The sequence below is a fragment of the Lissotriton helveticus genome (genome assembly GCF_964261635.1).
Source record: "Lissotriton helveticus chromosome 1_1 unlocalized genomic scaffold, aLisHel1.1 SUPER_1_unloc_8, whole genome shotgun sequence".
In the NCBI taxonomy this organism is placed as follows: Eukaryota; Metazoa; Chordata; class Amphibia; order Caudata; family Salamandridae; genus Lissotriton; species Lissotriton helveticus.
This window is the reverse complement of record NW_027611725.1, coordinates 1301116-1319392: the sequence shown is the minus strand read 5'-3', so window position 1 is coordinate 1319392 and position 18277 is coordinate 1301116. Positions and strand designations below refer to the sequence as shown.

The window sequence follows — 18277 nt, the reverse complement described above, 5'->3', positions numbered from 1 at the left end:
GAGCCCCTGGCTGCCTGGTTCCCTCTGAAGTACCCAAATGTCTATAGTGGACCTGGTTACACTGCCTACCTGACTGCCCAGTCCATGCAATAGGTACCCTGACCACTTTGTATTTGTTTTAATTTTATTTTTGTCTTGGATTTGGAGCCCCTTTTAAGTTGGCATCACAGCCTGCACTAACTAAATGAAGGGACCGCTGCTGCTGAGAGCAGGGACCCCTTAGCCTGCTGGTACTCTAGGTCTGTAGCATTGTGGGCATCACAGGCTGTAGTGGTTACATTAGTAAGTGGCAGCGAGGCCTGGCACAGCACGATAGCCTGATGCCAGCGCTGGCACAGTCCCATTTATTCATGTATGAGCCGCTTTCACGTGCACTTCCTTCCTATTTTGGCACCAACATTAAAGTGGCCCCATTATCGAACCATAAACCTTAACAAGCATTGGTATAGCCAATAGGTCTCGCCTTTGGGACCTTATTAAGTGTATATCCATGCAACAGTTGATGTTGTTGCACCAAGGATATTGTGCTGCATAACTAAATACTTATAAGTTTCCAAAGGCGAGACCTTTTGGCTATGCCAATGCTTGTTATTTGTTTTCTAGTACAATATATACTATATTGTACTAGAAAACTAATAAAATTGTCAATTTAAATAAATGTGGAAAAATACTAGCTGTAGCGTCGTCTTTTGCTTGTGGCAAAAATAAATGTGGATAAATATAGAAAAAATGGCAAAAAAAAAAATACCATAAAACCGGGAACCCTAACTATGATAGAGGGGCCTATGTGAAGGAGTAGAATATTTTCGAGTAGTGAAATGCCCCTCCCCTGTTCCTCAGACCAGTAACACCCACTCATTTTTATGATGCAATGCAAACTGTGTAAGAAATTTCTGGTTCATACTTGATATCTCTATCTTAGGAATTAGTTGTTTCAAAGATAAATTGCTTTTTTTTTGTCAGTGAATCTTTGTTGAGAGAGGATGGTGGTTACTGTAAACAAAACACCAAAGCCTGAAAGAGGCCGCTATCTTAACCTCATAGCTGCTATGGAACGTCCAGCTCCAGTGCTGGACGTTCCATTGCGCAGGTGCAGTTCGAACGTTCAGCACTTAAGGGGTTAATATTAGAACCTACAATTCAGTCTTGTTCGAGGATATAAAACCGTATCAAATATAAGGAATAAGCCACAGTCACAGGAAAATTAGAAATAAGCTGTTCCTTCAATTGTCGCTTTGACACATGACCTATGCCACATTGTACTTGATCTGGTGTTTAAAACTCCATGGTATTTACCTCTGTTTACTTTGCTATCTAGCACGTTGTGGATTTGAAAAACTGCAAATAAATTATTTAAAAGAATAAATAAGCTGTCCAGTTTAATTGCAAAACTGACAGAAATACTCATATATTCATTAAAATACCGATATATTCATTGAAATACAGATATACTCATTGAAATTCAGATATATTCATTGAAATACAGACTGGCACTTCCAGTTGGCACCTTTCTGTAAATACTCTTAAGTCCTTTACATCAGTGTTTGGAAGATGCTCATCTGAAGTGAAGCTATAAATACTTTTTCACAGCGGCAGCCAAGTGTGAGGCCCTATACTTGAACTGTCTGACCCTTAAAAACATTCATGTCTGTGACATCTGAAATCCAAGGTCTTTACAGGTATAAGTGCTTGGTTGTGTGAAATGTATTCACTGCTGGAGCCTGGAGGCAGCAGTTCCGTCAGCGGCCACTAGAGGGTGCTCCTCGCCTGCTGATGAAACCCACTGAGCTGCACTTTGTATGAAAGGAAGATGGGTTTCCTCTTCCGGGTCAGCGGCGGCAGGGACAGCACAAGCAGCGGTGGTGACATCACTTCCTGCCTCTCCTGGTTTGTCCAGCCTGCTGCAGAGGAGGAAGGAGCCCTGTCTGGTGGGCAGTTACCTCCATCTACAGACCCTCACAGACCCCAGATCTTCCCTTGCCCCCCCTCAGACCCCAGATCTGCCCTTGCCCCCCCTCAGACTCCCCCCCCCCCCCCTCAGACTCCTGATCTGCCCCCAGGAGGAGGAGAGAGCCTTGACAGGTTTCTGCTCAGGTAGGAGAGATGCTAACTCACTTACCTGCAATTTATGAAGATCCCCCCCCCGCACACTCCCCCGGCATTCATGGTGACGTCAGGAGAGCTCAGCTCCTCCTGCCGATGAGCCTGAGTGAGGAGCAGAGGAGGACAGGCCTGTCCAAGGGTGCAGAGGAGGTGAGGCCTGTCCAGTGGAGCAGTGTCTCTCTTCGGGGCCTGTGCATAGCTCCATGAGGCTCCGGGCGGAGTCAGAGGTGCTGTATGGGGGAATGAACTCTGGGCTCCTCTGTCCTTAATATGAATCCTTCACCGGGAGGTCTGTCCAGGGAGCAGAGGAGGTGAGGCCCGTCCAGGAGTGCAGAGGAGGAGAGGCCTGTACAGGGAGCAGAGCAAGAGAGGCCTGTCCAGGGAGCAGAGGAAGAGAGGCCTATCCAGGGGACAGAGGAGGTGAGGCCTGTCCAGGGGGGCAGAGGAAGAGAGGCCTGTCCAGGGGACAGAGGAGGTGAGGCCTGTCCAGGGGGGCAGAGGAGGAGAGGCCTGTCCAGGGGTACAGAGGAGGTGAGGCCTGTCCATGTGTGAACAGGAGGTGATGCTTTTCTGGTGGGGGGTTGCAGAAGAGGCCTGTTCTCTGGTGTGGTGCCGTGCAGAGGAGGTGAGGCCTGTACAGAGCTGGGGGGTGCATAATAGGTGAGGCCTGTACAGGGGGGTGCAGAGGAAGTGAGGCCTGTCTAGTGGGGTGCAGAGGAGGTTAGGAATGTCCTGGGGTGCGGAGGAGGTGGGGCCTGTCCTGGGAGCTGCATTGTAGGTGAGACCTGTCCAGGGGGGTGCAGTGGAGGGGAAGCCTATCCAGGGGGTTGCAGTGGAGGGGAGGTCTGTCCAGGGGTGCAGAGGAGGTGAGGCCTGTCCAGGGGTGCAGAGGAGGTGAGGCCTGTCCAGGGGTGCAGCCTAGGTGAGACCTGTTTGGGTGGTACAGAGAAGTTGAGACCTGTGGAGAAGGGGTGAGGGGCAAAGGAGGTGAGACCTGTGGAGAGGGGGGAGGGGCAGAGGAGATGAGACCTGTCCTGTCGGGGGGAGGTTAGAAGAGGTGAAGCCTGTCCAGGGGAGGCACAAAGAAGGTGAGGCCTGTCCAGCAGGTGCAGAGGAGGGGAGGACTGTCCATGGGATGTAGAGGGGGTGAAGCCTGTTTGGAGGTAGCTGCAGAGGAGGCGAGACCTGTCGCGGGATGCAGAGGAAGCAAGGCCTGTCCAGGGGGCTCAGAGGAGGTGAGTGAGGCCTGTTTAGGGGGGTGTAGAGGAGATGAGGCCTGTCCAGGGGTGCAGAGTAGGAGAGGCCTGTTCAGGAGGCTGTAGAGGAGGTGAGGCCTGTCCTGTGTTTGGGTGGTTCAAAGGAGGTGGGGCCACTCCAGGATGGATGCAGTGGAGATTAGGCCTGTTCATCCATGCGGGGTGGTCGAGAGCTGAGTTTAAGTTGGTTAATTGTTGTCCCAAGAGATTTATGGAATGAGTGTAAGTTGCTTGTAAACTGGCCAATTGAAGAGCCACAGAGTGAAGCGCCTCAAAATATTTTATTATATAGTACAAGAGATTAATGCAGTTACTGACAATATTGCAAAGGCAAAGACCGGGTGAAAGAGGACGCATCATTTAGCGTTGCATCCAGAGGTTTGTTCACATATCCAGCAAAATGTGAGGGGCTGCAGACTAACATTCTGGATGAGATTTTGTTGTAACCAAAGTACTGCAGTGACAATTTTATTACTAAGCAGAAGAAGATCAAAATAAAAATAATGATGGCTCAGTCAAAAATTATCCAGAAGGGTGACAAAAGTGGTTCTCGCGGATTGTATTCTCATTTTGATTCTGGGTTTGTTGCTGGTGTGAATTTGGATATGCACGGCGTTGGTGTGCAGAGTAATGATGTTCAGTATGTGCAAGGAGGAAATGTTGTTCCTCTGGGTCAGGGCCGGACTGGGAACCCAAACCAGGCCTGACAATTTTGACGGACCAGCTCCCTGCCTCTTTTGTTGCTGGGGGTGATATAGCAGCACCAGAGCAAAACCAGCCCCCAGTAGCAAATACGTTTCCCAGCACTGAAGAATCAGCCCCCACTCTTCCAGCCCACCGGGGAAACACCCGAAGCCCGTTACGGCCAGTCCGGCCCTGCTCAGGGTATCGGTTTCACTGACAGTGGCAATTTAAATACCTCAAACACTAATAGTGTGCAGAATAAGACACGCTCCTTGCGATGTTTGCAGGAACCTGGGAAACTGGAACATGGATCAGATGGCCAGATGGGATGTCACAGTCAATGGTCCCAGCCCAACTTGCCTCTGTGCTGAGCCTGCAGAATCAAAGGCAGATATATTGGAACATGCCTTCAGTCCAGATGATCCCACAGCCCAGTGCAGAATAGAATGCCAAATTCTCAACAAATTCAGTATTTCAACAAAATCCTTCAGTGATTAATAAGGATTTTCCACAACTTCCTCCTACACTAGGAGTTTCTACTGGACTGAATCAGACACAATGACGGTGCCTGAGATGGGAGAAGGATTGCGTGCTTGGTGCAGTCCTAGAGGTCACTGAAAGGAATACGATGCACAGCAGTCCTGGCAGCAACTGCCGAAAGATCACTCCCCCATTCCACAGCACGAGCAATCCACATTCTACAGCACGAGTCCAGAATACTCGTGCTGACCACTCGCTTATCCCAACACATCCCCCTCCCTTCATTTAAACAAAAGAGATAAACAACCCCCACCCAATACTTAGCAGAACAAAATGCAAAGCAATATTAAAAACAACCTAAATAAAGGAAAAACAAAATGATCATTCAATATGTAACAAAATCACGATATTTGATAGGAGTGGTTCTAGTTCTTAAAGAACCTCGACAAAGAACAACATTGTCATTTGATGCAGAAACACTAGAACTGATAGTCTTGGTAGGAAGAATCGAATCACGGGAGATTACACCAAATTTATCTTTTACAAATTCAACCTTTGACTTGGCAACAATGGAAAAGAGAGATTTGTTCCAAATTTTCCCATTCTCCAACACAACAACATGATTTTTTACCTCCTTGACACGGACAGGGGCAGAAAATCGAGAATGACCCTTGGGCACAAGGATAGGTTTCTTGATTCTTACCCAGTCACCCTGACACACAGGAGACACTCTGATGCTATCATGTGCGTATTTAGCTTGAGCTGCAGCCCTGACATCAGCCACTTCCTGAATTTTATCTACATCAACCTCCTTCCTTAACATCCAATCCTTATTGAGGGTAGAACCAGCTACTCTTCCTCTGAGCAAAGTAAAAGGTGACATACCTGTACTAGCATGAGGAGTAACCCTCATAGCCCACAGCATGTCAGAAATTACTTGTTTCCAGTGAAGACCATTAATGGAAGCTAGTTGCAATTGGTCTTTAATCACACGGTTCAGGCGTTCAACAAAACCATTGCTAGAAGGATGATAAAGAGAAGTGAGAATATGTTTAATTCCATGCACTTAAAAAAAATCTTGCATTTCTGCAGAAACCAACTGAGTACCATTGTCAGATACTAATTCCTCAGGAAATCCTTCACGAAGAAAAATATCCTTGAAAAAATTAATTACCGTGGCAGAATTGATTCCTTCCACAAATCTAACTTCTGGCCATTTCGACATGTAATCAATTAAAACTAACGCATATTTAGAAGTACCACCTAAATCATTGAATGGACCAGCCACATCAAACGCTAATTTATTCCAAGGTGATTCTTTCACTGAAATGGGTTTGATGGCAGAAGGACAAGTAACCTGGGTTTTGTCACTCAAAACACAAGGTCCACAATCTCGAACACAATGTTCAATGGCCCTATCAACACCCGGCCACCAAAAATCTTCATGTACTCTCTGTTTCATAGCACGAATGCCCAAATGACCAACATGAGCTAGATCCAAAACTGCTTTACACATTGATTTTGGAACAACCAATAAACCACCCCTGCGCAAACTTCCATCTACTAAGGATAATTCATCACCAATTCTTTTGAAAGGAACTAACTCAGAAGGAAGAACCTTATCATCCGGCCAACCCTGAGTTAAAAAAACAATTACTCTACACAAATCAACATCCTCAGAAACCGCAAGTTTCCAATCCGCTTCCGATAAAGCAGCACGAGTATTAAGTACAGTACTAACAGCACACACATCTCCAACTGCTCACACTCCGGTTCCAAAATATCATGGGAAGAGGTAACCTAGATAAACAATCGGCTACACAATTCTCCACACCGGGTACGTACTCTAACCGGTAATTAAACTCACCAAGTCTGTACTGCCAATTGGCAATGCGAGGTGTGGCTCTACCCCCACCCTTAGTTGTAAAGAGATCCACCAAGGGTGTGTGATCAGTTTTGAGAACGAAGTGATTACCCCACAAGAAATTCCTAAAGTATTGCACATCCCACCATAAAGCCAAAGCTTCCTTTTCGATTGTGGAATAAGTCCCCTCAGCACCTCAGAGTGTTCTGGAAGCGAAAGCAATGATCTCTTCCCTATTGTCAGACCTCTTCTGCATCAAAACAGCACCGAGACCCACATTACTGGCGTCAGTGATAACCATACATTGGTCCCTAATGTTGAACAATTTCAGTGGGCGTGCCAGCACAATCGCTTCTTTCAAAGAATTAAAATCTTTGGCACACTGTTCAGACCAAATATACTTCACATTTTTTTAAAGAAGATTACGCAAGCATACAGTTCTATCAGAGAAATTTGAAACAACCTTTGCATAATATTTGACCAGCCCCAAGAAAGAGCGTAGCTGGTCCTTGTTTTGGGGTTCAGGTGCATTTGGATGGCATCAAGAAGTTTCATTTTAGGTTCCACCCCCTTAGCTGAAATGTGATGTCCCAGATAATCTACACCATCCCTAAGAAATTAGCATTTATCCCTTCTTAGAGTTAAACCACTAGACTTCACAATATCTAAAACAGTCTTGACTCTGACATTATGTTCTTGTACAGTCTTGCCGTATATAAGAATGTCGTCCTGAAAGAACACGACTCCTACAGTGTCCCTAAATAAATTACCCATGAGACGTTGAAACACTGCAGAAGCCGACGCCAAGCCGAACGACATTCGTAAATAACGGAACGCACCTTCAGGAGTCACAAATGACGTGAGGTGCCTTGAATCTTTGCACAACTCAATTTGATGATATGCCGAAGATAAGTCAAGAGACAAAAAATATCTGGCACCTTCCAAGGTAGACAATATTTCATTGATGTAAGGGCAAAGGTTGTCGATTTATCCATATGCAAGAATTCGAATCGCGCAAATCCACACACATCCTAAGCGATTTATCAGCCTTGCGCTCCAAGACTATGGGAGAAAGCATCTCAGAACCTTCAATTGGTTCAATCACTCCCAAAGCACACAATCTCTCAAGTTCCAGTTTCAACTCGCCACGCATACTTAGTGGTACCTTGCGCACTTTGTGAGCAATTGCCCTAGCACCCTCCTTCAAAATAATGCAATGTTGAAATCCCTTAAGTTTGCCAAGTTTATCACTGAAGACATCAGGATAACTGTGGATCCAATCATTCCCAACTGATGAACTGGCACTGACAGAATGTACCTACCCAACGTCAGGAAGATTAGCATAATACTGTTTAGCTTCCCGTCTAGATAAAACCATATCTGCATGATTAGGATCAAGGATGATTCCGAGCTCACCTTGTTCATGCCATCCTAATAAGTACAAAAAACAAAACAAGAAAGGCCAATACTGATGCTCTATTTAATGCCTTATTCTAACAACCAAAAGAAGTCGCCTGATCAAAAAATGGGAAAAGCTTTTTAATCGCTATTTTATTTTACAAAATGAATTTTAAACGTGCATATATTTAAACTTTCAACATATATTTGTCAAAAAGCAGAACATTTTATATACAAAGAGAAGAATTAAATAGAGGACACAGAACAGGGCAAAAGAGTCAACCATACAGTTCCAAACTCAATCGTATCACAGTCATACTACATACATTCATGCATTCATTCAACAATACTTAACCTAAATAGAGTAAGAAATAAACAAATGGGTTAAGTATTCGGTCTGCTGCATACATAAATGAAATTTCGCAATAATTTGTAGAATACACTCATTAATTTTGATGTAAGTCTAATGAATTACACAAATTGGACAAACGTGTAAATAATAACAACTAGTGCGGCAACAGATCAGCACTAGAGCAATACACAAAGAGCAGACGCTGGACGTAAGGAGGCCTATGCGTTTCGAATCCCTACAAGTTGGGAGGGATTCTCATCAGAGCCAGATCGCTCTAGAAAAAACAAGAAGGGAAAACCTCTGTATTCAGTTTGTCTTTGGGAAAACAAGAAACACTACCAAGCACTACAACACCCAGAGTCCTGTGCTTACCAAAACAGTAGTTATCCAGTAAGAGAGGTTGAAGAACAGTTGTCACCTGTTGACACAAATCAAAAAAGAAAAGAAAAGAAGAAAAAATCGAAAAAAACTGTGTAAGCTTCTGCTTGTTTGGGATGCCATATCGAAGAATGGGTGATATAAAGTGAAGGGCTATTACCTTTAAGTTGCGTGATGGAGTGTCCTGTTGAGCGGGTTTTTTTTGCAGGAAAAGGCGGTTCGCCTACAAAAGAATGCTCTTAATTAGTGAAGGACCTATGTTTGAAGCAAACAACTGTTTCAAAGGAGCGAAAGGCTTCTTACCGGAAAATCGGCCGACCACGTTGAAAACTTTCGGTTCAGCTTCGTTTAAGCATTTTTGGGGCAGTTTTCTAATCACCTGGCTGGAAGAAGAGGGGGGCAGCGGATTAATGCTTGCATTACCGTGAAAGCTAAAAGGTCAGGCACCAGAAACTGAATTCGCTGCGGCTTACCGGCAAGGGAAGTCCTAATCTTCTCTATCGGGTCCTGCAGGCGTTCCGCTCGGCACTGCTTCCTCGCGCATGCGTGGAGCATGTCCATTGGGACACCATTTCAATATTTAAGCAGAACACTGCTATTCTGCGCGTGCGCACTGATTGCTAGTAGTTACGAGGTAGCATAGTTTATTCGAAAATATTTTTGCACGCATGCATCCTGGGGGCCACCTATTGTATATATTACGTGGTCTATTCTAGGGGAGAACAATGGGGGAAAGTGATTTTGGAATGTGGATGGAAAAAATGTGCAAATCGGCAAACTGGGAAAATGTTGAATTGCACAGGTAAGCTCACAAGAAGAACTATCACTGGGGTTCTACAGCTTATAAATTTCAGACAATTCATTAAGTCCTCTAACTGCTGTATCGAACTTAACGATTAGGTATGCTTCCCGTTTGGAAAGTTTTTGATGTAAATCCCCACCACGTGGGTCCTTTTCCACACGGGAGATGACGGTCCATTTAAGATCATTTAGGCGATGTTTACACCGTATCCACTGGTTGACCAAGGGGGCAGTTTCAACTTCGTTTTTTATTCTGGATTTGTGTTGGGCGATTCTCTGGCGGATTCTTGGTTGGTCTTTCCTATGTATAGGAGTCCACAGGGGCATACAATACCATATACCACGAACTTTGATTTACAATTACTAAAAGTTTCATGTTTCCATGAGATGCCACGATGTTGGAATAATGATCCTTCTATGGTTAGATCGCAACAAAGGCACGTGCCACATTTATGATGGCCAACTATGGGTGCCAATCCCATCATTTGTCTTAAAGATGGTTGCTCATCTTTTTTCATCACGGCTCTTACTACATGATTGGCTACACTGTTCTCCTTTTTAAATGCGAACAAGGGAAGCTCCTGTAAACTCTCGTCCAAGTTTTTTATTAGATGCCAATTTTGTCCGATGATTTTTTTAAGGTTATTGGCATTAGGACAATAGGTGGTTACACAGACCTGCCGATTGAGTTTGGTCTTAGTTTTTCGCTCCAGGAGACTGTCTCTTGGTATCCATCTTACCCGCTTCATTGCGTTGCGGACCAGTTTTTTTGAGTAACAGCGATCACACAATTTAGACGCCAGGTTTTCTGCGTGAAATTTGTAGTCCTCATTGGAAGAGCAGTTTCTACGAATACGTAGAAATTGGCAAAATGGCAAGTTTTCCTTCAGGCTCCTCGGGTGATTACTTGAGAAAAGTAGTGCCTTATTGCGATCTGTGGGCTTGGTAAATAATGATGTTGCCAATTTACCCTCTGATGGAAATACTTCCACGTCCAGAAACGAGATTTTGTTTGCTGAATGTGATATACTGAATTGTATGTCTATTGTTCTTGTGTTAAGCCAGTTGAAGAAAGATGTTAAATTTTCTTCACCGCCAGTCCAAATCATGAAGATGTCGTCTATGAAGCGCCACCAAGTGGCTACGTGATCACTAAAGGGGTTGTTGTTGTGGACATAAGTGTCTTCATAGAGTGACATGAAGAGTACCGCCAGCTCCGGGGCAAAAGAGCACCCCATCGCGACCCCTTTTACTTGGAGGTAGAATTCGTTTCTGAAGCTAAAGTAGTTCTTTTTTAAAGCAAAGGTTGCTAGATCTACTAGGAATTTTGTTGGTACCTGGACTGGTCTAGGTCTTAGATCCAAGAAGTGTTCCAGTACTGCCAAAGCTTCGTCTTGAGGAATTTGCGTATAAAGTTGGATGACATCTAGGGTTACTAACAAGTCATTGTCACTGTTGAATTGAACGTCTTCCAACTTATTAATAAAATCGGTCGTGTCTTGTAAATATGAAGAAACAAAATCCATGAATTGTTTTAAGAAACAGTCAACATACTTGGCTATTGGCTCTAGTAATGAATCACATCCTGCCACAATTGGCCTGCCAGGTGGCTTAGTTTGGTGTTTATGGACCTTGGGTAGCCACTTGGTGGCGCTTCATAGACGACATCTTCATGATTTGGACTGGCGGTGAAGAAAATTTAGCATCTTTCTTCAACTGGCTTAACACAAGAACACTAGACATACAATTCAGTATATCACATTCAGCAACCAAAATCTCGTTTCTGGACGTGGAAATATTTCCACCAGAGGGTAAATTGGCAACATTATTATTTACCAAGCCCACAGATCGCAATAAGGCACTACTTTTCTCAAGTTATCACCCGAGGAGCCTGAAGGAAAACTTGCCATTTGGCCAATTTCTACGTATTCGTAGAAACTGCTCTTCCAATGAGGACTACAAATTTCACGCAGAAAACCTGGCGTCTAAATTGTGTGATCGCGGTTACCCAAAAAAACTGATCCGCAACGCAATGAAGCGGGTAAGATGGATACCAAGAGAAAGTCTCCTGGAGCGAAAAACTAGGACCAAACTCAATCGGCAGGTCTGTGTAACCACCTATTGTCCTAATGCCAATAACCTTAAAAAATCATCGGACAAAATTGGCATTTAATAAAAAACTTGGACGAGAGTTTACAGGAGCTTCCCTTGTTCGCAATTAAAAAGGAAAACAGTGTAGCCAATCATGTAGTAAGAGCCGTGATGAAAAAAGATGAGCAACCATCTTTAAGACACATGATGGGATTGGCACCCATAGTTGGCCATCATAAATGTGGCACGTGCCTTTGTTGCGATCTAACCATAGAAGGATCATTATTCCAACATAATGGCATCTCATGGAAACATGAAACTTTTAGTAATTGTAAATCAAAGTTCGTGGTATATGGTATTGTATACCCCTGTGGACTCCTATATATAGGAAAGACCAACCAAGAAATCCGCCAGAGAATCGCCCAACACAAATCCAGAATAAAAAACGAAGTTGAAACTGCCCCCTTGGTCAACCAGTGGATACGGTGTAAACAGCGCCTAAATGATCTTAAATGGATCGTCATCTCCCATGTGGAAAAGGACCCACGTGGTGGGGATCTAGATCAAAAACTTTCCAAACGGGAAGCATACCTAATCGTTAAGTTCGATACAGCAGTTAGAGGACTTAATGAATTGTCTGAAATGTATAAGCTGTAGAACCCCAGTGATAGTTCTTCTTGTGAGCTTACCTGTGCAATTCAACATTTTCCCAGTTTGCCGATTTGCTAATTTTTTCCATCCACATTCCAAAATCACTTTCCCCAATTGTTCTCTCCTAGAATAGACCACGTAATATATACAATAGGTGGCCCCCAGGATGCATGCGCGCAACATTTTTTTCGAATAAACTATGCTACCTCGTAACTACTAGCAATCAGTGCGCACGTGCAGAATAGCAGTGTTCTGCTTAAATATTGAAATGGTGTCCCAATGGACATGCTCCACGCATGCGCGAGGAAGCAGTGCCGAGCGGAACGCCTGCAGGACCCGATAGAGAAGATAAGGACTTCCCTTGCCGGTAAGCCCCAGCGAATTCAGTTTCTGGTGCCTGACCTTTTAGCTTTCACGGTAATGCAAGCATTAATCCGCTGCCCTCCTCTTCTTCCAGCCAGGCGATTAGAAAACTGCCCCAAAAATGCTTAAACGAAGCTGAACCGAAAGTTTTCAACGCGGTCGGCCGATTTTCCGGTAAGAAGCCTTCCTCTCCTTTGAAACAGTTGTTTGCTTCAAACATAGGTCCTTCACTAATTAAGAGCATTCTTTTGTAGGCGAACCGCCTTTTCCTGCAAAAAAAACCCGCTCAACAGGACACTCCATCGCGCAACTTAAAGGTAATAGCCCTTCACTTTATATCACCCATTCTTCGATATGGCATCCCAAACAAACAGAAGCTTTCACAGTTTTTTTTCATTTTTTCTTCTTTTCTTTTCTTTTTTGATTTGTGTCAACAGGTGACAACTGTTCTTCAACCTCTCTTACTGGATAACTACTGTTTTGGTAAGCACAGGACTCTGGGTGTTGTAGTGCTTGGTAGTGTTTCTTGTTTTCCCAAAGACAAACTGAATACAGAGGTTTTCCCTTCTTGTTTTTTCTAGAGTGATCTGGCCCTGATGAGAATCCCTCCCAACTCGTAGGGATTCGAAACGCGTAGGCCTCCTTCTGTCCAGCGTCTGCTCTTTGTGTATTGCTCTAGTGCTGATCTGTTGCCGCACTAGTTGTTATTATTTACACGTTTGTCCAATTTGTGTAATTCATTAGACTTACATCAAAATTAATGAGTGTATTCTACAAATTATTGCGAAATTTCATTTATGTATGCAGCAGACCGAATACTTAACCCATTTGTTTATTTCTTACTCTATTTAGGTTAAGTATTGTTGAATGAATGCATGAATGTATGTAGTATGACTGTGATACGATTGAGTTTGGAACTGTATGGTTGACTCTTTTGCCCTGTTCTGTGTCCTCTATTTAATTCTTCTCTTTGTATATAAAATGTTCTGCTTTTTGACAAATATATGTTGAAAGTTTAAATATATGTATGGTCAAAATTCATTTTGTAAAATAAAATAGCGATTAAAAAGCTTTTCCCATTTTTTGATCAGGCGACTTCTTTTGGTTGTTAGAATAAGGCATTAAATAGAGTATCAGTATTGGCCTTTCTTGTTTTGTTTTTTGATTATGTGGGCTCAGCCTTACTGATTAGAGCCAACCCTGGTTGTTTTGGATCCTAATAAGTTGGCACCCTCTTTAACAACATATACTGTACATGACGTACCATTGCCCTTGTACTCCAATTTACCTTTGAATTTGCATAAGACCTCTACTCTTTTACCCCCACAAGCAAAAATTTTAATGGATGATTGCGTCAAAGCAATTCCACCTAAAGTGTCAAAATCCTTGACATTAACCAAGGTAAAAGGAGAACCAGAATCTGCAAGAAATTTGGTGTTAATATCATTCAGACTGATAAGACACACGGGAGATTTCCTTCTCTGAGGCTCATCAACAGACGCTATCTCCACAACACCCTCAAACTCCATAGACGAGGTAGATAACATCAATAATTCATAACAAGTGTCATCATCATTATACTCCACATTGTGATCCTCTATGTTTTTTACGTGTGTGACGGTCCCTTCTGTGCCAAATTTGCTTTGCATTTACGTGCCAGATGCCCTTTCTTTCCGCACTTGAAACAAGATTGGTTTATGGCGAAGCAGAACTTAAAATTTCCCAGGTGAGATCTACTACCACAACGATAACATGACAGTCTTGACCATCGTTTCTTGTTCTGGTGACTGACGTAGAAGAAGTTCGAGGAATGTCCGTGTTGACAGCTTTGGATGATTTTGCAGAAGACTTGGTACTGACCAGATTAACTTCATTTGGTGAAGAAGATGATGCAGGTGCACTCAGCTCTTTCATACAAAACTGAGAATGTTCAACAGACTTAGCTAAAGTCAGAGCAGTTTCAAAATCCGGATCATCAGCAGACAAAAGTCTATCTCGAACTTTCTTGTCACAAGTACGTTCAATGAGCTGATCTCGAATAATTTCATCCCTAAATTCTCTGTAGTTGTAGTTTACAGCTAAAATTCTCAAAGCCGCAACAAAATCCTCAATAGATTCACCAGGCATCTGTGCACGTTGTAAAAATGTATGCCATTCCAGCACAATATTGCGTTTGGGACTGAATCTTTTATCAAGTGTTTTTATGAGTGAAGCGTACTCATCAATGACTTGAGAATCACCATCATCACCTGTGCTTGCACTTATCCTTACCTCCTCAAGAGGCAAGGTCTCCAAAATGGACCTACCTTCAACACCCAAATTATACACTAGTAACGCTTTCTTCTTTTTGGAAGTGAAAGTATCGCCGTCAATTGCTTCTATGTAAGCTTCAAATGTAGCCTTCCACTGTTTACATAACATGGGAGGAGGACCAGGTGATTGTAAAAATGTGCGTGGGTGAGTTGCTGCCCCAAAGATGAAAAGTAATTAACTACAACAGTGACAATGTCTTCCACAAAAATGTTAAAGTGTTTGCGTGTTTGCCTTGAACACGCTATTGATTCGATGTAAAAATGCCTTTCATAAACCTCATGGAAGAAAAAAACTGTCTCTCTTTATTTATTCAACAATACAGTTCATGGTGAGCAAATGTCCAATACGTTTTGCACACCAAAATGACAACACGATGTAAATGCGTGTACAACCTGTAAAGATCGTCTCTTTAAAACAAGCCTTCAGAGCGAATGCATCGCACCGGAGATTGACGATCAGAAACCATGGCAACAAGTGTAAACGTCAGCACGTCAGCACGTTCAAAAGCAAGCTTCAGGGAACGCTCGCGCAGCAGTGTAGAAGGCAACGAGAGACGTTAAGGGCTCGCGCATCAGGCTAAACAGGAAACACAATAATAAAAAAAAAAAAGAACTCCTCACCAAGAAAAATCCATCTGAAGAACCCACAGCATAAGTATGCTAGTGGCAGTCGGCACACAGCGGCTAGCGTCAGCCCTGGAGAGGTTTCCAAGCTTCACTCGACGCAGCAGTTGCTTCGAAGTGGATTAATCTGACCACGACGTTCAGCAACACCTCTGGGAAACAGCTGACACCGGACCGTCCTGTCGCCAATGAAAGGAAGACGACGCTCGGTGAGTTGTAGGAGCTTCCTCTATTACATCCGATGCACAGCAGTCCCGGCAGCAACTGCCGACAGATCATTCCCCCATTCCACAGCACGAGCAATCCACATTCTACAGCACGAGTCCAGAACACTTGTGCTGACCACTCGTGAGTATCCCAACAGTCACCCAGAGTGGCTCTTTTGTAGAAGAAGTAAATGGGAATTCAGCATCTCTTTTAATCAATAAATGTGCCTCCTGTTCCACAGTCAGACTGACGGGAGCTCCCAACCCACCCCTCTTGGGAAAGGAGTCCAAGTTGTAGGCATTTCTAATAAACAACTATTAAGCTGTCAGCAAATGTTCCCGTACAAATTGGGTCAATGATGAATGGCCAGAAACGTATACTGTGATTAAGATCCAGTTATTATGTTAGGGAATTACCTTGTAAAATGACTTGTGGCTTTTTGGGGAAGAGTCACAATGAATTATTCATTTTTTAGGTGTGGTTTATTAAATTATATTTTGTTGTGCCATGTTTTCATGAACATTTATTGTTTGCTGTCATTTTTACCTCATCGTGAACCATGTCAATAATGTGTTCTCTCTGTCTAAAAACTTAAGAACTTTTCCTTGATTCCTAACTGAGCAGATTCTATATCAGTTTGCTATTTGATATTATAAAAAAAGGTTTTCTTATATCTTAGCACACATTTGTGTGTGTGGTCTGTCTATTGACTTTACAGCTAGATTTATTTCTGATTCTGGCTGTTCATATACTTTAGAGATTCCCTTTATGTGATTCTCCTGCAAATATTATGATAATTATTTCTCTGACTGAGGAACCATGTTTATGCCTTCAGTAATTATTTGAAACCTTTAATATAGCTTTGATGCTTGTTGTAGCTCCACAGGCAAGGGCCTTTACAAAGGGAGCGGTCCTTTAAGGGGCTGTACTGCCTTTTATGGCTGACTATAAGGTCATTACACTGTTTGCCCCATGAGGGCAGAATGTGTTAATTAATAAAACAACGGTGTCCCAGACACCGAGGGGGTTGAAACACCTCCAGTACTCCGAAACCTTTGTTTCAAAGCTGTTGCTGTGAAACTTGAACAGTTATCAGCCGCATGCGGGACCACGCTGGTTAATTGTTGAACATTCACAGCAATAGCTGTTTAAAGGAGGCTGAAGTCAGACTCTGGCTCTCCGTGGGCTCGGTTGTTTTGTAAATCCAGGACGGTTATTTGTAAAATGTGATGAAGTGGGATTGTCGTCTGATGCAAAATGATTTCTTTACTTTCTTTCAAGGTATTCTGGGATGACAGGCAGTGCAGCGTGGCTGCCACCCTTGGGGGAACAAAACAAACAATTGTCAGGTAAGGATTCCTATAACTCTATGTTTCCTTTTCCGCTGTTTCTTCTTTCTCTCTTGCCTTTCTTGATCTCTGTTTTGTTTTTGTCTCTTCAGCTTCAACATTTGACTCTCTCTGTGCACTATTCTTCTTGTTATCAAACTTCTGATAATAATCTGATGGAGCCACATTCCACTCTTGGAACATGTTGGGGGGGTGCACTGCAGATCCAGTTCCTTTTTAGGTCAGTTTAGCCCAGCATATCCTTTACCCTTATCACATTTGTCTCCTCCTCTACACCACGTGATGGTGGTTCACCCTGATTAGAGGTGCCACGCTGTTGCGCTGCTACTGCGTTTAGAAAGTGACTGTGATATTAAAATGTTATTGAATCATTGTGTGCGTTCTAATGGGGGGAATGTTTTAAAAACTATTATAATTGCTTACTTGTGTGGGGTTACTGCATTTTTTCCAGGCACTCTTCTGCTTTTTTCTTCACTTCGAGGATGGAGGTGGGGGGCTTGTGGGGCTCTTTTGCTCCTTCCCCGGTCCACCACGGCTCGCCAATTGTATGGAGAGAAGTGAGTGTTTCACTCTTGCTGCTCTACTCCACTTCCTGTCTCATATCGATGGGCAGCGCTTTAGTTGCTCCTGACTGGCCCAGCTATTTAATCAGGACGCGCAGTGAACGCACGCAGCAGGCGCACCAAAGGCACGCCTGTCTGTGTTAGTCTGTGTTAGTCTCTGCCAAGTTTATGCCTTGTGCCAGGGACGCTGGCCTTTTTATTGTAGACCCTGGTAAGCCCCTTGTTTACCCGAGAGGACAGCTCTTGAAGCTTCAAGGAGAGAAGGATAGAAGGATGTGCACTGCAGGTCGATGAACTGTGAGCATTGGGCTATATGAGTGTGTTAACTGTAAGACAGTCATTCCATTGGGGGTAGCTAAAAAATGTAGTTGAGCTTATATAGAGCACAGCTACCCGCAGTGGGTGTCCCGGCGCTTGCTTAGGGAACCCTTCCTGGTATTCCCCTGTGAGATAGCAGGGTATCCACAAGGTGAAAGTCAGGCATCCCGCCACGAGGGGCCGTTGTGGAGATTAAGCAAGCTATTGCCCAGAGTCGCAGAGTGTGAACCCCTGAGTCGAGGAGGCACCGGAGCGAGAATTATCGAGTCCGTGGAATTTTTAGCCCAAGACCCGCCGAGGCGGGGAATTGAACCCTGGTCCAGGACCGATCTCAGCTTCCGGGTCTGCTGCCTCTAACCCCTGAGCCACACTTCTCCACCCCAAGGGAAAACGTGTCAGCCCTACCCTTACCCATGAAACAGTCCTTTTCAGGGTATCTCCTGATCTCTGATTAAACATAGGGCAGAATTTAATGATTGTGTC

At 43.8% G+C, this 18277-nt stretch overlaps 1 long non-coding RNA gene across 1 annotated transcript; it reads left to right on the top strand.

The window, feature by feature from the left end:
- The first annotated feature begins 2029 nt into the window (after positions 1-2029).
- On the top strand, positions 2030-17105 carry LOC144806498 (uncharacterized). The gene is made up of 3 exons (XR_013605815.1): positions 2030-2094; positions 16846-16913; positions 17006-17105. It is a non-coding gene; the product is annotated as an uncharacterized LOC144806498 (long non-coding RNA).
- Positions 17106-18277: the final 1172 nt, after the last annotated feature.